We start from the raw sequence: 13,205 nt of genomic DNA, 5'->3' as shown, positions 1-13,205 counted from the left end.
GTGGCCGGATCTCAGCTCACTGCAAGCTCCGCCTCCCGGGTTTACGCCATTCTCCTGCCTCAGCCTCCCGAGTAGCTGGGACTACAGGCGCCCGCCACCTCGCCCGGCTAGTTTTTCGTATTTTTTAGTAGAGATGGGGTTTCACCGTGTTAGCCAGGATGGTCTCGATCTCCCGACCTCGTGATCCGCCCATCTCGGCCTCCCAAAGTGCTGGGATTACAGGATTGAGCCACCGCGCCCGGCCGATTTTTAATGTTTTTAAGAAACGACCAAACTTTTACAAAGTATTTACACTATTTCATATTCCTTCTACTAGTGTAGGAGCATTGCAGTTTTTTTTCACCTATGATCCAACACTTGGTATGGTTAGTCATTTTAATTTTGGCTATTCTAATAGGTGTTTAGTGGAATCTCATTGTGGTGTTTATTTGCATTTCATAATGACTACTTGTATTGAACATCTGTATATTTGCTTATTTGCAATTTTTATCTCTACTTGGGTGAAGTTTCTGTACAATTTCTTTTCCATTTTTAAATTATGTTGCTGGATATCATATTTCGTTTTGAGAATCCTTGCTGTGTTCTGGATGAAAGTCAATTATCACATATATGATTTGCAAATTTTTCGCTTCATCCTTGGCTTTTCCCTTTCATTGTCTTAACAGTGATAAAGAGAAGTTTTTTAATTTGATGAAGTTCAACTTATCAATTTGTTCTTTTACGGATTGTGCTTCTTTTGATGTTTCTGTGAAAACTTTGCCTACCCAAAGTTCACAAAGTTTTTAAAATTTAAATCTGTTTAATTTTTTGTAAACAGCACACGATATAGATCAAAGTTTTTATTTGAAAAAACGTGTCTATTGCCTATGTATATATGATAAATTTCAGAACAATTTTTGTAAAGACTATCTTTTGTCTACTGAATTACCTTTGGAAATTTGTAGAATATAAGATGTCTCTGTTTTTTATGGGTCAATTTCTGGGCACTCTTTTCCAGATTTTTCTCTCACACAAATTTCACACTCTGTTGATTACTTTAGCTTTATAATAAATCTAGAAATTAGGCTGTATTAGTCCTTTAACAATGTTCTTTTACAAAGTTGGTTCTTCTAGGTCCTTTGAATTTCTATAAAAATTTAAAAATCTGTTTGTCAATGTCTAAAAAATCCTGTTGGGATTTTGATTAGGATTTGGTTGAACCTATAGATCAATTTGAGGATAATAGACATATTAACAATAGGAAGTCTTCTGACCACTGAAAAAGGTACATTTTTCCATTTGTTTGTGTGATTTTTAATTTTCTCAGGAATATTTTGTGTTTTTTTAGTGTATATGACTTTCACATTTTTTTCTCTCCAGAGTTTTCCTAAATATTGTTTTGGATACTGTAATATGTAGTATTGTTATTTAAATTGTAATTCCCAATTTCTTGTTGTTAGTATATACAAATATTGATTTTTGTATGTCCATCTTGTATCATACAACCTTGGTAAACTCACTCACTACTTTCAGGAGCATTTTTGTAGATTTCACTGAATTTTCTTTATATATGATAATGTCATCTGTGAATAAAGACAGTTTCTCTTCTTTCTTTCAAAATTGAATATGTTTATACCCCTCCAGTCCAGTTGCAATCCTTGATTTTCCTTTGAATCATATCAGTTAAATTTTTATCTCTCTTATGGTGTTTAAAATTATACTTATGAAAGAGATTTTAAAAAAATGTATAGACAAATTCAGCTTACATTATTCCTTTACCATATTATTTTCTCAGCACATAATAATTTTTTCCGTACATTCTTATCCATTTTAAAAAAGAAGGTTTTTTATTTCCCTTGTTAGGTGCAGCTGAACAATGTTTTCTACCATTACTAGCAGGTATACCCTAGTTCCTCCTTGTAAATGAGGCATGATCAATGCCTTTCTTGCCTTTGGCTCCTCCTCTGTAAAACAGACACAATGTATATTCTTAGATTTCTCATTAAATCAAAGAAATGGATTATGTGTAAATCAAGATAATCTATATAACATGATTTTGTATAGTGTCTGGCACAGAATAAGAATCCAGTATTGTTATTTTATATAGTATTACTACAATTTGAAAATAAAAATATTCTACATTCAGTGTGTCTAAATAAAGAAGCAGAAATCATACAGATCTATTTACATGTTACAAATATTTTCATTTATCAATTATAAGAATCTGTTAAACTCTCAACATATTTGGTAGATTTCACAATGCGTAGTTGGTAAGACCATTTTGATATGGATTTATTTTTAACTTTCTTACTTGGAAAAATTCCATGGAATGTATGTTAAATTCAAGAGCCAATACTTCAACAATTCTCTATAACAGTACTCTAACTAGCAAGCTCATATGAGTATTCACTTATCTAAAATGGGTGAGGGTTTGAATAAAACTTCTATATTTTAAGTAATTCCAGAGAAAAACACACAATGAAGCTCCTAAAGGTCAAAATTTTTCATGTGACTGTTCATTAAAACAGTTTTTGTACCTTACAGCCACTTCATTTTTTTCACTTTTCAAAGTAGAATGTTATACAAAAGACTCATATCCAGAATATATAAATAATTATTAAAATGTAACAATGAGACAACAAAGAACACAAAACAAAAATGTATAATACACAGTAGTTTCACATGTATAGAGATATATAGGTAAAGAAATAATTATAGTTGTGTGTACATATTGATTAATATACGTGCATTATAGCTCTGTCTGCTGAGAAACTGGAAAAAAATGGCACCGAAGTAGCCAAAAGTACATCCAGTGTCCAGATCTTGGTTTCTAAACGCCATTCTCCAAAATAACAAAAACAAAACAGAAATATCCTTGGAGAAAAGAGTAATTCTAGGCCTGGGGCAGTGAAAACACAAGATGAGCCTGGAGTATTACGTAATGCCAGAAAATAGGAAGTGCTCAGAAAACAAAAGAATAAAAGCAGATCAGGAGTCAAACTGAAAGAGCACTCAATGGCCAAAGTTACAACAATTTAAGCAACATGAAAATTAAAATTAAAAAATTATAACACAATATAAAATAAAATATCCATGAGTCCATAGTAATATAAATAATTGTACAAATAAATAAATGAAAAAAAGGTGCGAATCTGTCTTATGAAGAATTTCAAAAAATGTACATAGATACTCCTCCCTCCTGAGGTGGAATTTAAATGTCCTCCCCAGAGTGTGGGCTGGATTCTAAAAAATTAAATATGGAAAGGAAAAAATGGTAACATTTTAGTGGAGAAGCCTGGCAGTTCTCTCCTTAACCAAGTGATCAATGTTAATATCAGCAGTGAGAAGTCACGTTGGTATCATGTACTCCTCTGATAGGATGTGATGAGAAAGACACTTCACCTCTATAGTATACTTCTCTAAATTCCAGAATCCTAGTCTAATGAGGAGAAAACATCTAACAAACCCAAGTCCAGGGACATTCTACAAAATTCTCAAGTATTCCTCAAAATCATAAAGGTCATGGGAAATAAGGCTGAGAACCAGTCACAGACTTTAGATTAAAGAGACATGAAAACTAAATTCAATGTGGTAGGCTGAGTTGTATCCTGACACTGAAAAAGGACATGGGTATAAAAAATTTACAAATTTGAATAAAGTCTGAAGTTTAGTTAATAGTAATATGTCAATGTTAATTTTTTAGTTTAAATGCATGTACAATGTAACATATTAATTTTAGGGGAAGCTGAACAAAATGTGCATGAAAATGCTTTATACAGTCTTTGCAACTGGTTCATAAATCAAAAATTATTCTAAAATAAAAAGTTTCCATTTTAGACTATATATTGCATCATGACAAATTATCAGCAAATTACTATTAATCATACAAGAGAGAAAGCTGTAGCTTCTTTTAAATGCATACTTATGGCCCCTCTGTCCCCATACATAGTAAAACGTAAGTTTTTCGAAGTGGAGCCAGTCATCTACATTTTACACGGTCTCTAAATTATACACACCAATAGGTGAGAATTACTTTTCTAAAGCCCTGTGCCTTTTATAGGCCCCAAAGACTTTCAAAGAGTTTAAAAACCACAGTAGTTATGGTATTATCCAAAGTCACCAAATTTGGAGAAAATTAAATTTCAGCAAGTGCTATATGGGAAGGTAAAAATCAGAGAGTGGAGCCTGTGGACAAAATAATTCACTTAGATACATGTACATAACTAGTAGGCCCACAGGATAATGACATCATGATAGAAGAGTAAAGAAGATTCAAAGTTTGGTGAGTACCTGACTGGCAATGATAAAAAACTAGGAGTGAAAGCAACTTACTTGTGCAAACAGTCCTTCTTGGGTTAAAGAAAACTGACATCACTATAGAGTACAGAGAAATTACAACTGGCCTGTTCAATCAACAAGCAACAACCGCCTTAGTATGAAGTGTTACTCCAGAAATGAATAATGCAGCTGACAAGCAAAACCAACACCAACAAGCTAATAAATAAATGTTCAAGGAAGTCAAAATGCTCTGAGCAGAGTAGCATGTAATGAATAAGTATACAAGAAAATTAAAATAAACAATGAAAATCAATTGTGATGAAGTGCATTGGTTTAATGGAGTCGAAATAATCCCAGTTCTGACATCTTTGTGTGCCTCTGCCTGCTCTTCATTACCTATAACCTTTACTGCAGACTTAACTCAGGACACCATTTTCACCCTCCAGCAGACTCATGTTATCTGCAACCTTGTTGCCTCTTCCACCCACATGCGGCACCTGCCAGCCTTTCTCAGATACTCAATCATTTTCATTCTGATCCAACCCACTTTGGAATTCTTTTGCTTTTATTAGCTCTTGGTAAGTTTACTTTCTGGGATGGTTAATATTCTGTGTCAACTTGGCTAGGCTATGGTGCCCAATTATTCGGTCAAACAGTCTAGATGTTGCTGTGGAGGGATTTTTTAGATGTGATTTAATATTTTATACCAGTAGACTTTGAATAAATCAGATTTACCCTGCATAGGATGGGTGAGCATCATCCAATCAGTTGAAGGCCTTTAGGAAAAAGACAAAAGTTCCCCCCAAAAGACGGAATTTTCCCTCCAGACTGAAACACAGCAATCCGTTTGAGTTTCCAGCCATTAGAATCAAGACTGCAACATCAACTTTTGCCTGAATTTCTAACCCACAACCAGCTCTGCAGACTTTGGATTTGCCAACCCCCACAGTTGCATAAACCAATTCCTTAAAATCTCTTTACCTATCTATCTATCTATCTATCTATCTATCTATCTATCTATCTATCTATCTATCTGCAGGCATATATGTATTCTATTTCTATATATATAAATCTTATTTCCTATTATCCTATATATCCCCCTTTCTCTCTCTACACACACACACACACACACACACATATATACACACACACACACATATTTTCTTATCTTTCTGTAGAATCTTGGTTAATACACTATTCGTTTTTATCAGTTTTCTACCAGTAACAATGTACATATCTTGTCTTATAATGATATGCACTGCAGCAATTTTACCACTGCTACACCCACTGACAATTTTTCTCAGCAAGATATAAAATATAGTTAAGGAATAAGAAATAATATAGACTTAAAGATTTCCATTTTGTTTTTTGAATCACAAAGCATAGAAGAATTATTCCACACCTTGGCTGAATATCAGAATCACTTGTGGCCCATCTTAAAAGTATATGTGCCAAGGTTCTAACCCAAGCCTGCAGAATCAAAATTCCTCCCATTGATAATGATTCACAGCCAAGGGCTGAAATCCTTGGATACATAATAATTTGATCACAGTATCTCAGACAGGATATAGTCCAGCACTACTAATATTAATTAAGAACTTGAGGCAAAAAGAGAACAAATGACTTACACAAGTTCTCAAAAAGTAAGAATGAACCGTGTCAGGCTAATATTTTTCATATTTCTGGAAGATTTGTCCTATTTTCTGGTATAAATTCCAGAAAGATATGACAGTTATCTTGTCTCCTTATATGCATATTTGTCATCTGGTCCATTGTTCCAATTCACAAATATAAATATATTGCAATATTTAGAAAATAATCGAGCAGAGGCAGCTCTATTTTATAAGGTGGTTCAGGTACAAATGACACTCCCTAGTATATAGCTAGAGGACTTCACAAATGGCTAAAATCTTGGCAATTTTGTGTGTTGATAAAGTAATAAAACTTTGAGGACAGGTAAATGTTACTGTGCCATATCCTCTGATTTAATTAAAAAAGACTGCTCTCACTTTCCTATTGATGGAATTTCGTAGATGCATTTAACAAATTGTCATTACTCTTAGCTTATTTTCTAGTAGCAAGCAAAATAATTCCAGAATCACTTCATATCATGGATATGAATAATGTAGAATAATCAATAATCTCAGTTGTCCACGAGTGCTGATTTAATCTTATTCCTTGGCTTCTAATGCAAAATTTGCATCTTTTACAGAATTTCCAATTCACAGAGTACTGTATGCATACACACATAACCAGTTAAAAGCCATGTTCTCAGCTAATGTCCAACATTGGAAGAGCAGGCAAAAATACGCAATATTAGTATTATTTACAGACAGATTGTTACCTTTTTAACCTCAATTTTGAAATACAGGTTGTTGGCCAGGTGTGGTGCCTCAAACCTGTAATCCCAGCACTTTGGGAGGCTGAGGTGAGTGGATCATGAGGTCAGGAGTTCAAGACCAGCCTGGCCAAGATGGTGAAATCTCGTCTCTACTAAAAATACAAAAAAAAATTTAGCTGGGCGTTGTGGCGGGCGCCTGTAATCCCAGGGACTCGGGAGGCCGAGGCAGAGAAATGCTTGAACCCAGAAGGCAGAGGTTGCAGTGAGCAGAGATCACGCCACTGCACTCCAGCCTGGGTGATAGAGCAAGACTCCATCTCAAAAAAAAAAAAAAAAAGAAAAGAAAAAAGAAAAAAAGAAATACAGGTTGTTAATTTTATGTTAAAACCACAACTCTTAAGAATAACATATATGTATCTGTATACACATATATTTATGTATGTACACACGCATATATATTCATACCACAATTCACATAAAGGTCCAAAGTTTAGCTGAATTTAACATTAGTGATCAAAGCCTAATATGTATAGGCAAGTGTATGCATTCAATACACATGTGAACGCACCACAGTTTTCTAAGATATTATTGAACCTTTTACAAAATGTTAATTGAGTTGTGATTTTATAAAAATAGTTCTAGTATTATGTTATATTACTATCTGTGTGTTCATTTGACCTAACAGTACTCCTTACAAAGAAAAGAGTCTGAAGGATATTCTACATCATCCAGCTGTGAAACAGCTTTATGATGCCAAGTGTCCCATACAGAGTTTACGCCAATGAACTGGCTTAATTTAGAATGTAATCTAACCAATTATACTTAATAACATGGCTAGGACCATCAGCCCCATAGTCTAAAAACCAGTGCCTCTGGGAAAAAATGAAGTGGACTTCTGGTTTTGCATAGGATATTGTGATTGCTATTTCCGTTGCTCCCTTTACATTTATAACATATAAATAAGCTGAATATGATTTTTCATTTTGTAGCCACAATCTCTGTAGACAAACTGATCAACTGAAATATTTACATTGATTAGGTCAACATATTTATCAATGAATAATGATTTAGGAAGTTATTTTCAATGATTTAGGAAGTTATTTTCCTGATTTGGACAATTGTGCACCTGGATTCATTTACAAACTATTGTCTTTTTCTAAATGTTAGAGATGTTTGATGTGAGGAAGACAAACTTAAGGAGGGAGACCTACATGGAGGAAACTGTATTTTTCTCCACAGCATAATTCAGGAATACATTGGTTTAGAAGTCAAAGTGATGATTTGGAAGGAACTAAAAGCACCGATATTTGATAGAGACCTGGTGAACTAGGGAAGCGATTCTAGACTATTTTGGATGTGGAACAGATACTTCCAGTCATCATCGCAGTTTTTAGTCCTTGACAGTGACTTAAGGTCTCAGGAATGCTAAGCAATGTTACAATACCTGCAAATAGAACACAATCGTATGCCCCGCCAACAGCAGCTGCTCTCAGTGTTGCAGGACTTGTCCTTCGTTCAGCTAAAGACTAGCTCCTTGTCCATCCCACGGTCACGAAAATTCAGGCTTGCTGACGGTTTGAATGGTGAGTAAAGCAGAATCTTATTGGGTGAAAAGGGAAAAAGGGGGAAGAGGGACTTTCCACAAGTCCAGAGTTCCTGTCCGTGCACTTCCCACCTCATGCTGTTTAAATCCCAGGTTCTACACAGGAAGAGGTGGGGCCAGACTTCTCCCCGCTGCAAAGGGCGCGAACTCCTGTGTCTCCACCCCAGTGCGCAGGCTGGTTGGTGTTTTCCTGGGGGACTCCCTCCCACCTGGCTGTCTCATTCCCCTCTCTGAAGAAGTACATCTAACTGCTGTTAGAATAAGGATAAGGACGAAGACCGATCTTAACTGCTTCCTGCTGACAGGGGGCGCTGTTTTGGGGAAACGGCAGTCAGATCGCCCTCAGAGGCCTATCTAAGGGTTCCCAGCAGAAGGGGCCATCGTCAGAGGCTCTGGTTGTATGACAGTTTGGAGTTTCATGGCCTGAAGGTAAGAACAGACAAACTGGGTTATTAGAAAACATGTATCGGCCAGGCGCGGTGGCTCACGCCTGTAATCCAGCACTTTGGGAGGCTGAGGCGGGTGGATCACAAGGTCAGGAGTTCAAGACCAGTCTGGCCAACATAGTGAAACCCCGTCTCAACCAAAAATACAAAAAATTAGCCGGGTGGTGTGCCTGTAATCCCAGCTATTCAGGAGGGTGAGTCAGGAAAATCACATGAACCCCGGAGGCGGAGGTTGCAGTGAGCTGAGATTGTACCATCCCACTCCAGCCTGGGCAACAGTGTGAGACTCCTCCTCGAAAAAAAAAAAAAAAAAAAAGGAGAGCATGTATCAAAACGAAACAAGGGGAAGGGTAAGGATAGCTCAAAACTTATAAAGCCCTTTTACCAGTTTGCATGGGGACAGGGAAGCCAAATGCCCGGCTGGTAAAAAACTTCACCCTTTTGCCAGTATGTTGGACTTCTCGGTTCCCCCTCCCCTGAGCCCAACCCCAAGCCAATCAGTTTAGAGTTTAGGAAATTAACTCTTTCCAGTTTGGAGGATGCATCTGAGGGAAGTGTTCCATAGTACGGGGACACAATTACCTATCAGTGAAGAGAGGACAGAGGAGGAGAGAAGAAAAAAAAAGGTATTTTTTTTCAAAGGAGTCCCAGGGGTCCAGGATGCATTCGAAAGGGGTGCAGACTGAAGATGAATGGCTACCCATATAGAAAGAGGGGAGCAGGCATCCCTGGTTCTCTTCTCTGCCTAACAGATACCCGTGGTACCTGAATGAGAGAGGGAAGAGCGTCCTCTTTCCCTCTTCTGTCCTTGTATCCCCAAGACCTGTCAACCATGGCAGATGTGGCCATGAGTGTAAAAGCGACTTGCACCCATGAAGCAGGGGGTCGAACGGGTGGGAATCATCCACTCCTTCCCACGTGTGCCCTATCTTCCCTGCTGTCAGTAGCCTTCAATTCCCTAGACCTCATTTATGCCATGGATACTAATGTGGCCTTTATCCATGAGACAGGAAGCTTGGGCTTGGCTTAATCAGCAGGAATCAGCCACACTCACATGCACTATGCCTTTTAACCTCTGTTGTCATCTGCCTCTGGATCCCTTAGATCCAGTTTTCTTTCCTAGGGCTTTGACTCAAAGCTTGGAATTAGTTTGGGATAAAAATGTATCTCATGGGGGTGTTGCACGGACTCCTTATCATAAGCTGAATGCTAAGGTGAAACTGTGGAACTGAGTCCTCCTCCAACAAGGGAGAGAGAAAAGGATGTCCTGTGATACACCCAAACACCTGGTGGCTATAGTTAATGCTTGTTAGGATTTGGGTGCATGGTGCTTGTCTTTTGTTAGCTGGCTTGTTCTTGCTTTCCCAAAAGGAAATCTCTGAGTGATGAACATCCTATTGACTCCAATCCCCTGGCAGGATTTGCAGGATAATTGCTCGGAATTAGAATACTGATCCAGATTTTTACATTATCCATCCCTCTTGTTCTTTCTGAGCTGCAGCCAGAGATTGCTGGTTGGTTCACAGGAACAAGCAGGGTTAGTCTAAAAGGCAAGTGAAAACTTAAAAACTAGTGAGTTTAGAATTTAATGACAAATGTATGATAAGTTTTGGAACATAATTTCTGTCTCTCCAGTCCTCATGCTTGTTAAAAAAAAGCAAATCATCATAGGACTGGTGGTTTTTAAAACAGACCTTAGTCTTATGCTTGGCCTGATTATTTGCAGAAAGTGCAGCAAGAATAATTCTTTCTACACAGGCCTTTTGGATTGGCTTTGATGGAGCTCTGTTCCCCAAGGGATCTCAGATAAGACCTTTTAAAGCTGAGTCCAGCCATGGGTTTATCCTCAAATACCTCTGAGATCTGGTATATAATTGTTCACAGTAGTCTCTTATAATCCTTTTTTTCCATGGCATCAGTTGTAACACCATCTCATCGTTTTCTGATTTTATTTATTTGAATCTTGTGTCTTTTTACACTTAGTCTAGTTAAAGGTTTGCCAATTTTCTTGATCTTTTAAAAACACCAAATCTTTTTTCATTGATATTTTCTATTGTTTTTATTCTCTATTTTATATATTCCTGGTCTATGTTATTTCCTTCTTTATGCTAACTTTGGGCTTAGTTTGTCCTTCTTTTTCTAATCCCTTTAGGTGTAGAGTGATATTTTTTATTTGAGATATTTCTTCATTTTTAATGCAGGCATGTATTGTTATCAACTTATCTCTATTAACTCAAGTTTATCCTAAAGCTGCCTCCTTATATATTTTAAGTTCAGCCTAAAGGTTTCTCTGTACATCATAAAGTATAACCTAAATGGAGTTGTGTACAGACTGTAGCCTACTTTTCTGCTGATCACCAAGTTTTGTCCAGTCAAACCTGGCCAACTGTTCAAATCATGTTCAAATAAGGCAAACTATGAGCTGTAACCAATCTGATTGTTTCTGTACCTCACTTCGGTTTTCTGTATGTCACTTTCCTTTCTCTGTCCATAAATCTTCTTCTACCACCTGGCTGTGCTGGAGTCTCTGAACCTACTCTGGCTCAGGAGACTGCCCAATTTGCAAATCGTTCTTTGCTCAATTAAACTCTTTTAAATTTAATTCAGCTCTAGTTTTTCTTTTAGCATCTCTTAGTATTGCTTTTGCTGCATCCTGTAAGTTTTGGTACGTTGTGTTTTCATTTTTATAGTATTTGGTATGAAATATCTTTTCTCCATCCTTTCACTTTCAGCCTATGTGGGTCTTTAAATATAAAGTAGGTCTCTTGTAGAAAGCATATAGTTGAATCTTATTTTGTTTAAATATTTTTATTCATTAATATATTTTATAGTTATAGTTATTTTTATACTTTGTTACTTCTGTCTTCCAATTAAAAGTGATTTGTGCACCACCAATACAGTATTATAATATTCTGTATTTATCCATATTCACCTGTACCAGACAGCTTTATACTTTTATATGCTTTCATTTTGCTGCTTGGCATTTTTTATTTCAACTTTAATGACTCCATTTAGCGTTTCTTGTAAGGCAGGTATAGTGGGGATGAACTCTCTCAGCTTTTGTTTATTTTGGAATGTCTTTAGCTCTCCTCCATTTTTGAAGAAACATTTTGTTAAGTATAGTATTTTGGTTGGCAAGGTTTGTTTTGTCTTTTTTTTCCCCATTCAGCACTTTGTACATATATTATCCCACTCCTTCTGGTCAGCAAGGTTTCTACTGAGAAATCCTCTGAGTCTTATTGAGGTTCACTTATGTGGGACAAATCGCTTTTCTCTTGCTTTAAAAATTCTCTGTCTTTGACATTGACAATTTAATTATAATGTATCTTACATGGATTTCTTTGTATTCATCTTTTTTGGGATCCATTCGCTTCTAGAATCTAGATGTCTTTTTTTCTTCCCCAGATTTGGGAAGTTTGGGGCAATTAATTTTTAAATAAACTGGTTTTTTTTCTCTTTCTCTTTCCCCTCTGCAACTTCCATAATGCATACAGTGGTCTGTTTGATAGTGCCCCACAAGACCCTTAGATATTGTTCATTCTTTTTCATTCATTTTTCTTTTTGTTCCTCCTAATGCATAATTTTAGATTACCCATTTTTGAGTGCAATGATTCTTTTTTTCTGCCTGATCAAGTCAGCTGTTGAGCTCTTCTAGTGACTTTTTTCTATCATTGTAGTTATTGCATTCTTTAGCTCCAAAAATTTCTGCTTCATTCTTTTTTTTTTTTAATTCTCTGTACTTTGAAATGTCATTTTGTTCATGCATCATTTTCCTGAGCTCATTAAAAATCTTCATGACAGGTATTTTGAATTCACTTTTAGGTAATTCATATCTCTCTGTTTCTTTAAGGTCAATTTCTGGAGATTTAGTTTGTTCTTTTTTTTTTATTTCATTGGGCCATTTTTCCTTGTGTCTTGTACTTTTTGTGATTTTGTGTTGGTATCTGGGTATTTGAAAAATCAGCCACCTCTCCCAGTCTTTAAGGATTAGCTTTATACATGGAAAGATCTTAACCAATAAGCCTGGCTAGAGATTCTGGGGGCCTCTCAAGTCTTTTCTTTGAATGTGTCTTCTCCAGACATGTGTGCAGATTCCTAATTAGAGGGATTTGCCAGTTTCTTGTTTTGAGGAGCTTGTAATCTCTTGCTCCTTCTGTGTCTTTTTGTCTCACCATGGGTCATCTGAAGCAGAAACATGACCATACAGCCTAGTCCTTTTTTACTTTTTAGTGGAACCCCAGGTATCTAAAGTATGCTGGGTTCTGTCAGCTCCCTACATCAAGCTGGACAGAAACCAGTACCTCAGGCAGCCCCATGAAAAACCAGATGTTTATTTATTTATTTAGTTTTTATTATACTTTAAGTTCTAGGGTACATGTGCATAACGTGCAGGTTTGTTACATATGTATACTTGTGCCATGTTGGTGTGCTGCACCCATCAACTCGTCAGCACTCATCAATTCATCATTCATATCATGTATAACTCCCAATGCAATCCCTCCCCCCTCCCCCCTCCCCATGATAGGCCCCAGTGTGTGATGTTCCCCTTCCCGAGTCC

The sequence above is a fragment of the Piliocolobus tephrosceles genome, chromosome 12 (genome assembly GCF_002776525.5).
Source record: "Piliocolobus tephrosceles isolate RC106 chromosome 12, ASM277652v3, whole genome shotgun sequence".
Classification (NCBI taxonomy): Eukaryota; Metazoa; Chordata; class Mammalia; order Primates; family Cercopithecidae; genus Piliocolobus; species Piliocolobus tephrosceles.
This window is presented reverse-complemented; position numbering follows the sequence as displayed.